This window comes from Mytilus californianus, unplaced genomic scaffold, assembly GCF_021869535.1.
Source record: "Mytilus californianus isolate M0D057914Y unplaced genomic scaffold, xbMytCali1.0.p SCAF_12, whole genome shotgun sequence".
In the NCBI taxonomy this organism is placed as follows: Eukaryota; Metazoa; Mollusca; class Bivalvia; order Mytilida; family Mytilidae; genus Mytilus; species Mytilus californianus.
In genome coordinates, this window is record NW_026262604.1 from 11495544 (window position 1) to 11510109 (window position 14566).

General features: G+C 31.3%; 1 protein-coding gene across 2 annotated transcripts in view; it reads right to left on the reverse strand.

The window, feature by feature from the left end:
- Positions 1–14566, reverse strand: part of LOC127721352 (sodium- and chloride-dependent GABA transporter 2-like) — a 58950-nt gene that overhangs the window by 37519 nt on the left and 6865 nt on the right. For both annotated transcript variants that reach the window (XM_052228100.1, XM_052228101.1), the window contains exon 2: positions 4261–4319. The gene's annotated coding sequence lies outside the window, so the exon portion shown is untranslated. The remainder of the gene's footprint in view (positions 1–4260; positions 4320–14566) is intronic.

Below are 14566 nucleotides of genomic sequence, written 5' to 3' on the forward strand. Positions count from 1 at the left end.
CACTCATACCACATCTTCTTATTTCTATGGCTAACCTTATTTAGTTGGGTTAGATTTCATTATTTTTTTTATCAATTTTCCAGAATTCAAAATTATTCCAGATTCAAATAATTCCTTGTTTTAGTAGTAACTGAGAAACTGAACTCTTCTTGAAATATGAAATCTTAAGGTTGATCAATGAACCAAATAAGGTCAAGTCAAAGTAATATAACAGACTATTACAATCAACTTGAAAAAATACAATTCTTAAAACTTTTGGAATTTCAGTCCTGTCCAACTTACTTTATAACATGTACAGCTATGTCAACAATGTATATCAAAAAGTAAACAGTTTATTAACCTATGCCTAAAGAATGTACACTAAGATATTTTCAGAAATACATGTATGTGGTTTTATATTTACTGTACTCTGTACACTACATACCACATGACGTAACATTACCACAATATCTTATCAAACAAAATATTTCCTGTGTGATGTATTGGCCTTTCGATAAATGTGGGTGTAACTACATGAACTGTATTTGTTAAAATTGTTACAATTCCTTCTTCAGGGATGAAAATAAATAATATCTTTTGACTATTTTAATCATCGGGTTGCTGTCTCATTGGCATATATCTTGTATTTTTACATCGCGATGACCTTGAGGTCATTCCGATGTATTGCTATCGCCTAGATTTCCATTATGTAAATTAGGTTTGGGTTTGTAACCGATCTATAAACATGATAAATATGCGCACATAAACGAGTGCAAAATAACATTCCTTGTCATTTGATATAAATACATCTCTTCAATGAATACTGATAAAAATATTTTTGTTTAAAACATAAATTAATAATGTGAAAATGTTTTGTAGTTAGATATATATATATAAGTAAAAAATCATTGATAATATCAATGCACACGTACCGAAAAATTGTGTTAAAGCATGCGGAAGAATATCTCAAAGAACGTTTTGCGACAGGACCGGTAACTCTGTAATTGTTTTTGCGGGAAAATATGAATGCCTACTCGTATCCAATCTTAGAAAAATCGAATTTTTACAGAAAAATGTCCACCATGCACTTGCATTGCACTATTATTAGAACAGTAGAATAGAATGATATACAAACGGATGCAAATCATATATATATGTAACTGTTATTTTAATATAATATATAACAACAAATCAGTGTATACTGATTTGTATCACTACAATATAATAGTTATTACGGTGAAGTTGAATTTCCTGTCATTTATTCATCATACTCGCACGCACTTGTCTAGAAAAAAATATATCTCTGTACATTAACCTCAGTTTCAGGTAAAGAGATATGTTGGGTTTTTTTCTGAGACAAGTGCTTTTGACCATCCTCAAGAACTTGTGGTCATCCGATGTTCAGTACTTCAGTACTTTGATTTATAATTTAAAAAAGATTGTAATTGGACATGCAACAAACTTTTTTCTTGATAATTATTTATCTGTTTTGAAGAAACAGATTACCATCAAGTGACTGGTATTCCAATGGGGACTTACTATGCCTCTTATTGTAGATGTGTTTCTTTACATATAATACATGTATATGAATCACAAGCTAAATTTCACATAGACTTAACGAGATACTACTTGAAATATATTTCAAATAATTCCTGACAATATTTAGACAATAATTTTATCTGTAAACAATCTATATTTTTTTCTCAATCTACATACATGTACAAAATTTACCAACTTTAACTCAATTTTACATAACATCTGAATATAACAGTGACCAATGTCCTTTTTTAGACCTTAAACAAAGAGTTACTCACGGTTAATTTCTAAAATAAGAAACGATTGTTTTTAATATCATATGGGGCCTTTAGTGGCCGAGTGGTGTTCATCCACTGTATCACTAGCCCGTTAGGTTTTGAGTTCTAACCTTGCACGTGGCAGGTACATTAGACTCTAGTCTTAATTGACTAGGATTGTCAGTTTTTCTGGCTTAGGTCAGTGATTATCTCTGGGCACTTTGGCTTGTTAAGTGGAGTTAAACATCAACAACCAATCAATCAATCTAAATATCATGAACATGTGGTCAATTAGTTAAGTACTTGAAAGCAAAACAGAAAATACCATAATACCAAAATATCTGCAAATATCATTTTGCAAAGTATTCAGAATATTTTATTTTTAAATGCTTCCCTTTTTTCTCCATAAACTTAGATTTTGGTGTACACATGTACATGATGCATGAACAATAATTTAATTTATGCAACATTTAACCTTATTTACTGCATGATTGGTGTTAAAGTAATCAAACAAGTAAAAAGTCATGTGTCCTTTTACAGTAGATTGAAATCAGAAAAATGTTAATATTCATGCAGATGCTTGGGGTCATGTAACATACATGTAGTTAAAGGTCAAGCAAGAAAATAAAAAACATATAGCCCTTCAGATTTCTCTTGCAAGGCACATATTATATAAATAATTTGCTAAATGTCTATTTATTTGATTTTATTTCAAAATATCCTACAGAGAATATTGGTACAGCATAGTTCAATTTCTATTTTCAGGATCTAAAGCAATTTAACAAAATATTGTGTGTGTTTAAAGTTTCTTCCATACAGAAAATATGGTAGAAAGGAATCTGTTTATACCATGAATATATGTGGAAAACTCCAATTTTGATACTATTTTGTTTTACCAAAAATGCCAATTACAATTTGGGGAAGGTGTTAAATTGAGGTTAAAAGAAATACAAATATGTATTTTTTTTAAATTTGTCCTATAAGACTTAAAGTAGGAACCTTTTGTCTTTGTGTACAAAAATAAATAAATACATGATAAATCTAAAGTTTTAATTTTCATATGTAGATGTATATATCAATTGTACACATGTATACATCCATATATAATTCCATTTGGTTTACAAAATCAATCAAAGTTCAGATCCAAAGTTCTACTAAACACCATTCATATCTCAATGAGAGGCCATGGCTTTTTCTTTTAAGAAATTCTTAAAAATGTTTGTTTATTTCTTGAAAAAAGAATTATTTATAATAAAGGAAGTTAAATTCAACTTGTTAATTTCTAAAGAAAATACCAAAAAAATTTGAATTTCCCATACAATCTTATTCCTGTATTAAATATCATTAAAAAGAAATAGTTTGTTCTGATTAAAATTGAATATGTGTCCTAAGCAAAAACCCACACTCCCACAAAAGATGAATGGTCAGTGCTTTAAATTGTCAAGACTGACCAGTGTAATAATATCAATTACTAGTCTTTAATTTCAGTCAATCCTAGAGGAAGTGGTCACTTTATAATCAAAATGTCATTAATGATATAACAACTTCCATTCTTTTACACACAGCTATGTTTAGGGAAGTCTTAGCACTATAAAGAAATAATTCAAGATTTTAATACATCCTCTGAGTAAAGGAATCCATTGAGGGTCACTGTGGGAGTTTTTTAATACCTACTCAGAGTAAATTAATTTTAAGATATCCTCTGAATAAAGAAATCAATTGAGGGTCAGTGTGGGGGATTTTAATACATCCTCAGTCTGAAGATATCAGTTGAATAGAACATGTAGAAGTAAAGTCTATGCATTTATCATATATAAAGCTCCATAAGGGGGGCCTGGGCCCCCTGCCCCCTCTCCTCCCTAAATCCCCTGCCTCTGGAATATACTAACTAATATTGCGTGTTTCAATAGATCTTTATAAAGTGCAAAAATAAATATGTTTCCAAGATAAAAAAAAAGCGAGTGCTACATGTAGATATAATGACTATATAAATGATATGGGTTTTGACTGCACAATCATTTTAGTGATAAAGTTTATACCAAGGGCATGGTATGCTAAGTTCACATTCAATAATGTACAATAATTACCATTTATCCTTCAATTTGAGTGTCTTTTTATACTTTTATTCCCCTACAAATACCGTGTAATTATTTACTAATTCAAGATCTCCTCTTGAGACAAGATAAAGGCTCAAACCATCACCAGTATTTTTGTTATTTAAAGGCACTAAACACATATACTGTCTACATGTACATGTACTTTTAAAAAAACATCTACCTATCTCTCAAGACCAATATATTGCAAGTACATGTAAACTTTGCATATAAATATATATATATATACACCATTCATTTAACGTTCATGTTTATGCATTTACGTCTCCATTAAAAATTAAACATAAACAGTTTGAATAAAGTATCATTTAATGATTTCTCCATCACAAATTAATGGCAGACGCAAAAATAAGTAATAACCAATGACAACAAACCTTAAGTCTCTGTGTCTGCTGCTGAATGTGACACAAATTACAATGGCATGCTGTAAAATCTGGAAGTAAATCAATAAAGAATTAATCAATATTTTTTCATTAGTAGTTGGTAAAAGAAAACATTTATTATATTTCAGGAAACCTTTTAAGTTTTATGTATAAAGGTACAATACATGTTTATACTCCAGATATGAAAGTACATTTGTAGGTCATTATTACAACTACATGTACATGGTTGATCAGTTGTATATTAGCTACATGTAGCTTATTATATATAGTTTTTGAAGTAGAGGGAATTTCCATTTCTTAAATTAAAAACATGTATTTAAATTATACTGATTTTCTTTTACAGGTAGCTAATTATATGACATACATATACAATATCATGCAATCAATTATGGAAACATTCAACAAAGGTTATACATTTTGTAATTAGAAATTAAACGATAGTAAGGAAGCACAAATCACCTCATACAGACTACCAGTACATCTCCCCCTCCCTTATTTATCATCAATGCAGTTAACATGACGGTCTAGCTTAAGAAGTCAATGTATATAGTATACATCTCCTAAATCCTTCTTTACTGATGCAACTATCATACGATTATCAGTTCCACAATTTTCCTTATGCCACTGTTAAATGTCAATGTAGTTTTGGATACATAGATGTATATATATGTAACCTTTGAGAATAATTAATCATTAGACTTACTTGAAAAAATTTACTGATTTCTCAGTAAGTGAACATGGGTCATTTCTAAATACTGCTGCATAATTATTCATATATTGATATAATGAAACATGATCCTGCATAATTATGACAACAAGAGGTCCCTTGAGGAACACAAAAATTAAGAAATTAAGAAATGTAAAAAAAGGGGGAAAAAGAAATTAATCTTCCTAATCCAGCAATGGACCATTTTTGGTGTGCAGCTGATGATAATGAAGGGTTTTCAAGTCATCTGATTGAGAAAGAAATTTTTTAATTCAAATTTAAAAATCAAAAGCATGTGTAAAAGAGGGAAAAGAAACAGAGGGTGAGGCAATGTTAAGAATGCAGAAAATAGCATTCCTGCTCTGAAGATGATGATAACTATGGCTTTCATTTTCCAGCCGTCTGATTAAGTCCCAAATTTGGCTCTGCATGATATTTTGAAAGAATAAACAATGAAGAGTATATACAAAAAGGGGGGATACAGAGGGTGTGGTACTGTGAGGAACATAGAAAATAATACCCATACTCAAACAGATGATAAATAAGGTTTTTCCTGTCATTAAATGGCACAATTAACCAAGTTGTGATGTCATCTGCAGTCTTCACACTTAACCACAAGTCCTACGGCATTGGCTTGTAAAATTGCTTTCACGCTTGTAAAATTCTTCTCTACAAGCCAACAGAATCCAACTAAAATTTTCAAAAACTGAGCTTCGGGCATGTTTGACTCAAAATTAAAGTATATCGTGAAGGCTGCATCTGGAAAATTTTCAAAGAGATGATTTTAACTCTGAATTTAGCATTAAGGTTAAGCACCTATGGTTAGGGACAATACAAACTGTAGCTTCCTTTTAAGTGACTTCTGTTTGTCAAGGAAATCCTTATAGGAAACGCAAGTACTTACAAAATTATCTTACTTGAAAGATGTATTTATATACTCTGTATACATGCAGAAAGATATATAAATAAATGTACATGTACATGTGCAGCTACAGTTCTACATGTGCATGATGTGCATCAATATAAAAATAAACTGCTTCGCTGAGTGCAGCTAGATACGCCCGCAGAGGTCCAACCCTGAACAGTTGGGACAAAAATGGACACAATATTCAAGCTTGATTCAGGTTCGAATTTGGATTGTAATTAAATATTTGACATATTATAGGTTTCTGAATAAATGTAGTCAAAGATCTTGAAATTGGTTATATGAATTGAATTTATATTCAATTAAAGATTTCTTGCTGTTGTGCAATACTTAGTAAATCTGTTGTCAGACTATAAACAAATAAAGTTCAATTAATTCTCAATGTCATATTAGAAATTTATGAAAATAAAAAAGGAGCTTACATCAATAGATATAAACAATTCACCAAAGTTTCATGAGAATTGGTGACAACATCATCGAAAACTGGAAAATCACCCCTTTTTTTAATGAATAAAACCCCATAACTCAGAAATGTAAAATGTAAAATTTATAAAATTCTAAAGGGAGCTTACATCAATACATACAAACAATTCACCAAAGTTTCATTAGAATTGCTGAAAGCATTTTTGAGTTTTTGTCCGAAAACTGGAAAATCCCCCCTTTTTTCATGAATAAAACCCTGCAACTCGGAAACGTAAAATCTAAAATTTATAAAAATTGAAAGGTAGCTCATGTCAATAGATATAAACAATTCACCACAATTTCTTGCAAGTTGGTGAAAGCATTCTTGAATTATTGTCCAATAAAATGCTCCGCAGGGCGCAGCTTGATACGACCGCAGAGGTCGAACCCTGAACAGTTGGGGCAAGTATGGACACAACATTCAAGCTTGATACATTTGCATTTGGATTGTGATTAAATATTTGACACAGCATAGGTTTCTGACACAGAATGAATGTGGTCTAAGAACTTAAAAATTTTAAATTGGACATTCACCTATTATGGTCCAATATCCAAAATCTAAATACATGGTTAGATTCAGCATATCAACGAACCCCAAGAATTCAATTTTTGATGAAATCAAACAAAGTTTAATTTTGGACCCTTTTGACCTCAATGTGGACAAAGTTGATAACCGGGCCCAAAAATCAAAATTCTAAATACATGGTTAGATTCAGCAAATCAAAGAACCCCATATATTCAATTTTTGTTGAAATCAAACAAAGTTTAATTTTGGACCCTGATTTGGACCAACTTGAAAACTGGGCCCATAATCAAAAATCTAAATACATGTTTAGATTCAGCATATCAAAGAACCCTAAGAATTCAATTTTTGTTAAAATCAAACTAAGTTTAATTTTGGACCCTTTGGACCTTATTGTAGACCAATTTGAAAACGGAACCAAAAATTAAGAATCTAAATACAGGGTTAGATTCAGCATGTCAAAGAACCCCAATAATTCAATTTTTGATGAAATCAAACAAAGTTTAATTTTGGACCCTTTGGACCTCAATGTGGACCAATTTAAAAATGGGGCCCAAAATCCAAAAACTAAAAACACGGTTAGATTCAGGATATTAAGGAACCCCAAGAATTCAAGAATGAAACCCCATTGAAATTGGTCAAGAAATAAGCAATTTATACAAAGTATCTTCTTTTGCACAATACTGTGCAATTAAATATTTCTTGCTATTGCGCAATACTGTACAATTGACAATTTCTTGCTATTGCGCAATATTGTGCTATTGGATATTTCTTGCTATTGCGCAATACTGTGCAATTGAAGAATTCTTGCTATTGCGCAATGCTGTGCAATTGAAGATTTCTTGCTATTGTGCAATACTGTGCAATTGAAAATTTCTTGCTATTGCACAATACTTATTATATAATAATTTACACATCCTGTTTGGTGTGTATCTCCTACCATATCATTATTATTTGCTTTTAAATATAAATCAGAAATAACCAACTTAAAATGGAAAATTTTAAAAGAAAAAAAAAGGAAAAAAACAAAAAAAGGGAAAAAAAAAAATCCTCCCCCTAAATTTTTAGAACCCCCTTATGATTCATCACCCCCAAACTCAATCCCAGCCTTCCCTTTGTGGTATGGTACCTTGCAGTACAATTTCAGAGAGATCCATACACTTGAACACAAGTTATTGTCTGGAAACTAGAAAAATGTGTTTTTGGGCCCCTTTTTGGCCCCAAATTCCTAAACATTTAGGGCAATTACCCCCAAACTCAAACCCAGCTTTCCCTTTGTGATATGGAACCTTACAGTACAATTTCAGAAAGATCCATACACTTACACACAAGTTATTGTCCTGAAACTAGAAAAATGCTTGTTTTTTGCCCCTTTTTGGCCCCTTATTCCTAAAATATTGAGGCAATTACCCCAATCATCAATCCCAGCCTTCCCTTTGTGGTATGGTACCTTGCAGTACAATTTCAGAGAGATCCATACACTTGAACACAAGTTATTGTCTGGAAACTAGAAAAATGCTTATTTTTGGCCCCTTTTTGGCCCCCAATTCCTAAACGTTTAGGGCAATTACCCCCAAACTCAATTCCAGCTTTCCCTTTGTGATATGGAACCTTGTAGTACAATTTCAGAAAGATCCATACACTTACACACAAGTTATTGTCATGAAACTAGAAAAATGCTTGTTTTTTGCCCCTTTTTTGGCCCCTAATTCCTAAAATTTTGAGGCAATTACCCCCAAAATCAATCCCAGCATTTCTTTTGTGATATGGAACCTTGTGGTACAATGTCAGAGAGATCCATACACTAACACACAAGTTATGTCTGGAAGTTACAAAAATGCTTATTTTTGGCCCCTTTTTGGCCCCTAATTCCTTTACTGTTGGTACCATAACCCCCAAAATCAATCCCAACCTTCCTTTTGTGGTATTGAACCTTGTGGTAAAATTTCATAGAGATCCATTCACTTAAACTAAAGATAGAGTGCGAAAACCAATGTGTCTTCGGACTACGCCGGACGATGCCAGACGACGACGACGACGACGCCAACGTCATACCAATATACGACCACAAAAATTTTTTTGCGGTCGTATAAAACTGGAAAATCCCCCTTTTTTTAATGAATAAAACCCCATAACTCGGAAACGTAAAATCTAAATTTTATAAAAAACGAAAGGGAGCTCACGTCAATAGATATAAACAATTCACCAAAGTTTTATGCAAATTGGTTAAAGCATTTTTGAGTTAATGTCCGACATGTTGACGACGGACAGACGGATGGACAGACGGACGGACAGACGGACAACGGTATACCGTAAACGGGCGTATAATAATGAGATATATTGATTGATTGGTGTTTAATGCCACTTTCAGCACTATTGTGCTATTTGGTAGCTGTTAGTTTTTATTGGTGGATTAGAAGCCGGAGTACCGGAGAGATACACCAACCTTTGGTAGGAAAACTGCCATTTCCATTCAATTAAGATTGGAGTCATGCGCACCTGCCATGTTTGGGATTCGAACTCACAACCTCAGTGTTGACAGGCTAGTGATACAGTAGAATGACTACTTAGACCGCTCCGACACTGAGGCCCCTATGATTGATATATAATTCTTATATATGATCTACGAATACTTAAAAGGGATTGGTTCATTAGAATTTTTTCCTTGTTTTACACTTCGGTAGGCGATGTTGTGAAACTACTTTTCAAAACCTAAGGAGGCTAATTAAACACTATGTTGATTTAACTGTGAATGTAATCCTGTTGAAATTGAAATGAAAGAAAAATAAAAAATGTTTGCTTTTTAGACTTATAATGATTAATTATGAACAAGTTTTTTTCTAGAGGTCACTGCTTGATGTGTAAACTTGACTGTGGACACACAAACTTTACATAAAAATCCTTTGGACTTTATTTCAGTTTGTGAATTAATTGGCAGCAATGGCAGGGCTCGACAATAACGCTTGTCCGATTGTCCAGTACCAGAGGAAAAAAAGGTCGGACAAGTAAAAGCTAGATCAAGGTTGTCCGACGGGACAAGTAAAATCATTTTGTAGAAAATAAATTAAATCCAACTTTGATGAACAAAGTATTGAGTAATAAACAAAAAACAAGAAAAGATAAAAACAAATATTAATTTGACATGTTTACTTGCAATCGATAATTTAAAACTGGTTCTTTGACAGATACTTTATAACAGATAAAACGCGTAATATTCTGGGAAACCAGTCTTAGAAAATTCACAGAATCATATTTGATCATATGTTGACAAAACAATACTTGATTGCATTTGAATAAACATTTTAATATATTAAAAACAAAGCTGTTTGTTGTAAGGCATTAATCATAATAATCAATATTTTAACAACATGAAAGACCAGGATACAAACCAAATGAGTGTAGACTGACAGGCCTACCAGACTGTGCCTCATGTGCAGAGTCTGATGAGACTTTGGCATTAATGAAAACTAGAACCTAAATCCTGTGACATGACTTGATTCAGTTGTTCTCGACTCATATTTTTTAAAAGGATATCAAGAGATATAAATCAAATTATATTCTTATGTTCATTGAATCAACTTAAAATGCAAAAAAGGTTAATATTAAGTTATTTTTTTTGGACAAATTACAATTTCATTCGGACAAGTAAGTTTTGATGTTTACTTGTCCTATTGGGCAAGTTGGAAAAAAAAGTTATTGTAGAGGCCTGAATGGTCTAGTTTACACATCCATAACATCTAGGAAAAATGTGTAATTCTATAATCATCAAAAATGAGTCTTTGCCAGGTGGTTCTACATAAATTTGTCAAATTAAAAATGGAAAAGTAAAAGTCGTTCCTGTTGACCATGTTGACATGGATGAAATAAAATTTAGTTCACCAATATAGCTAACAAGATATAAATTTAAGTAGTGACATCAGGCTTTCTACAGAGAGGCAGTGAGTACCTGATATTTTTACTGTTATACATGTACACTATATTCATGATATTAATTATATAATGTTCTGATAAACTACAAAAAAATTTGACTTTTTATAGAATTATTTATAAGTATTCGTAAATATCATGAATATACAGATGTAGAAAAAAAACTCCTACAAATTTGAAAAGTACCAGTCCTAATTAAAGATAATAAAAACCCCTGCAGATATATAGTTAAATCAGATAATTCCCCAAATCTGATAAATGGGGCACATCAAGAAATTTGTAAGAAAACTCTATTAGCAAATAATTTTAAGAGTTTATTTTACATGTGTTGTATAATTACAACTTTAAAATAAAAAAGGCAATATTAGGTCAAGGAAATAGTAACTTATTTAAATCTTTACAAATTGATTTTATGAGTACTGGTAACTTGCTGAACTATATAGGTAATTAATATTATTTATTTTAGTCTGTATGCAATCTATAATCTGTCCTTTATTCATTATATTTCCATATTTAGTGATTATAAGGCTATCCTGTGCTACATTAAATAGATTCATAGATACAATTAAGATAATTATGTAAATGAAGAACAAGCTGAACAACTGGGGTTCATTAAAGGTCATTAAATGACAGTTTAAGTTGTAAAAACATGCACATCTTCTTATTTATATATATACAACGTGTACCAGTACTAACAGCTATCAGTGTTACACTGGCTATACTATAGAGTAATTTAAATGTTACGCATCTGTAAATAAATAAATATGATTTTTGAAATAGTTGATTTTTAAAATTATTAGCAGCAGAATTTTTAAATCTCTATTATATCTTCAGATGCGGATCCATGACTTTTGAAAAAGGGGAGATGATCCCAAACAACATGAACAAGGCAACATTAGTAGAAAATGTAATAAGTCTATGCATTTACCATTCATGTAGCTCCCTTATGGGTGGGGGGGACCTGGCCCTAGCCCCCCCCCCCCCCCCCCCCCTAATTTGGCCACTGATATTGGGTAAATTTTGTTCTATTAGCTTCATGTAAGAGGCTCTGGATGGGGTTTACAGAATAGAAAATAATGAGCGAGCAAATGAAGTATATATATAGAACTTTATTGGTTTATAATAACAGGCAAATTATTAGTAAATGGCACTCATCATGCTCATAGGGAGATGTGTAAGTGCTCTCAATAAATAGGTGTCCTGTACAATATATAATGTATATATAATGTACTTGCATTTTTATCAATTAATATGCGGCATTAATTATTTATTCTGAATCTATAATGTTTTCATTAATGTGCCAATCATTTATATCATGTTTATAAAACTCATGGTTTGAGACGCATTTCAACAACTAGTATATTGTCATATATACATGTACATGTATGAGGGTCTGAATGTGGGGTCCTACAATTTAGAGTTCTCGAAAAGTGGTGGTCCCAAGGTTTTGACCACCAAAATTTGCAAAGGACCGGCACAATTTCAGTATTTTGAAATAGAAATGATAGTGAAAACCAGCGCATTTCCCTTAATAAGTTAAGGACCACCAGGGGAAAAAAGATTTCAAGAACTCTGCTACATTTCTTTAATTTTTTAGACAATTATTCCTAAATTACTATGCTGGATGTACATGTTGTTCAAATCTTTATAAATATTATATTTCAGTAAATTTAAAGAGGATTTATTAGTGCTCTTTTCTTAAATTTTGCTTCAAGGATCTTTTAGTGTGCCAATTTGTGAACATTGGGATGTATCAGGCAATTGATTAAATTTAGTGGCAACTCTTAACTTCGCTTTTGACACGAGTTCAGTTAATTCTTATCTTCACAATGGAAATAAAATTACTTGGGGGCGGTGCTCAAATTAGAGTCGGTCAGGTAACCGTAAACAGAAATATAATTTTTTTTTTGCCATGTACATGTATATATATATATTATGTAATAAGTACGTCTGAACCAGTGACAACTCTACAACAGATTTTATCCATCAGATCACCAGTGATGGTGATACAAGGCTGAAAACACTATCTGTATATATAATTCGTCTAAATAACAGTCCAACAGTGTTAGATCTGTAAATTATATTATATATATACATGATATATACAAGGCAAAAAAAATTTGTGTCTGTTTACGGTATATATATATAAATGATATATGTGTACACAAGTCTAAATTGAAAACAACGTTCAAACCTACATGTATGATTGCGTTGGATAAAAACCGCAAATTGTGTATACATGTATATATACTGTTGCATGTATATGTATTATACGGGCGTAACCGTTTCAATAAAAGTGTGAATTTCAGACCTAAAAAAAATGGGAAAATCAACTTGTCTAAAATTTTATTTCAAGAGTTATTTTAAATTCCTCTATTATAGACTTGTTTGAAAATAAAAAGTGCAATCTTAAATACTCTTCAAAATGATATTTTTTTTCATAATTTATGTACCATTTCGTAGGGGACATTTGTCCACTAAGAAACTGCTTCTTAACGCACATCTTTATGGCATTTTAATGTCTCCTATTGACATTTCAGTTTGTTTTACTTTATATACTAGAAAGATCTAATTTTTTCTGAATTGGAGAACCATTTTTTTATCGATAAAGATTAGAAAGTACTTCACATATGAAGGTACAACTCATGTTACGTAGTGGACATTTTGATGAGTATTGTAGTTGACAAAACCGTTTCGTAGTGGACAAAAAGTTTCGTAGTTGACATCAACCCTATTCTATGTTGATAAAAACATACTGAAAATTACATGAAATTATCCCTTGTTATTTGTTTTGCACGAATATAATTGAAAAAAAAAGTCAAAAACGACTGCATGGTAGTGGTAGTGTCCACTACGAAACGTTTTTCTCTCGTACTTGTTTCGTAGTTGACCATTACGTAGTGGACATATTCACATGTTTTATTTTTTCCTCGCAATCCCTATATTGTAATAGTAACAAAAATTATTCTATTCACCAAAGCACATACAAAGCCGTACACTGATATTTTTTTCATAATTTTAAAACCAGATACTGAAGGAGATTTGACCCGTTTCGTAGTGGACATTAAAAAAAATACAGTATCACTCTGGTCCATTTGATGTGCTCAATTTTTTTTTGCCAACAATTTAACTGCCGTTATAAAAGCATCACTTCTATTGCAAGACCCTAATGTTTATAAATCTTGCAAACATTAATTTTATAAAACTGTTTATTAGCAAAATTTAATGACTTCGTTTGGTAGTGGACATTTTGTCAGGAATTTCAGGGACACACCTTCTAAAATTAAAAATCCTTTGTCAAAAACTGTTTATTATAATATGTTGGCTCTAAACATACTTTTGAATAATTAAAGAAGTTATAATATTAAGTAGAAATAACATTTATTTCTACCTTTTATTACAATATTTTAGACATGTTAGAGTATGAATGTTGAATAGGAGGTCTAGGGACATGCCATTTTGATTATATTGAACCATTCAGGAATCAATATCTTATTAATCCCTCTAAAAAATAGTATGTTTCTTTGCTTAAAAATGTTATATCTAATTAAATGTACTGACTGCACAAAAAATTACTTGTAAAGATCAAACACATTTTTAAAAAAGTGACTGGGACAAGAAATCACGTTTTTATTGAAAAACGCCCATACATGTATAAATAACAAAAGTCAAAATATTGTTACAATACTTGTATATAAACTAAACAAATAATTTGAATGCACATATATTTTTTGTTACAAGAAAGAAATATAAT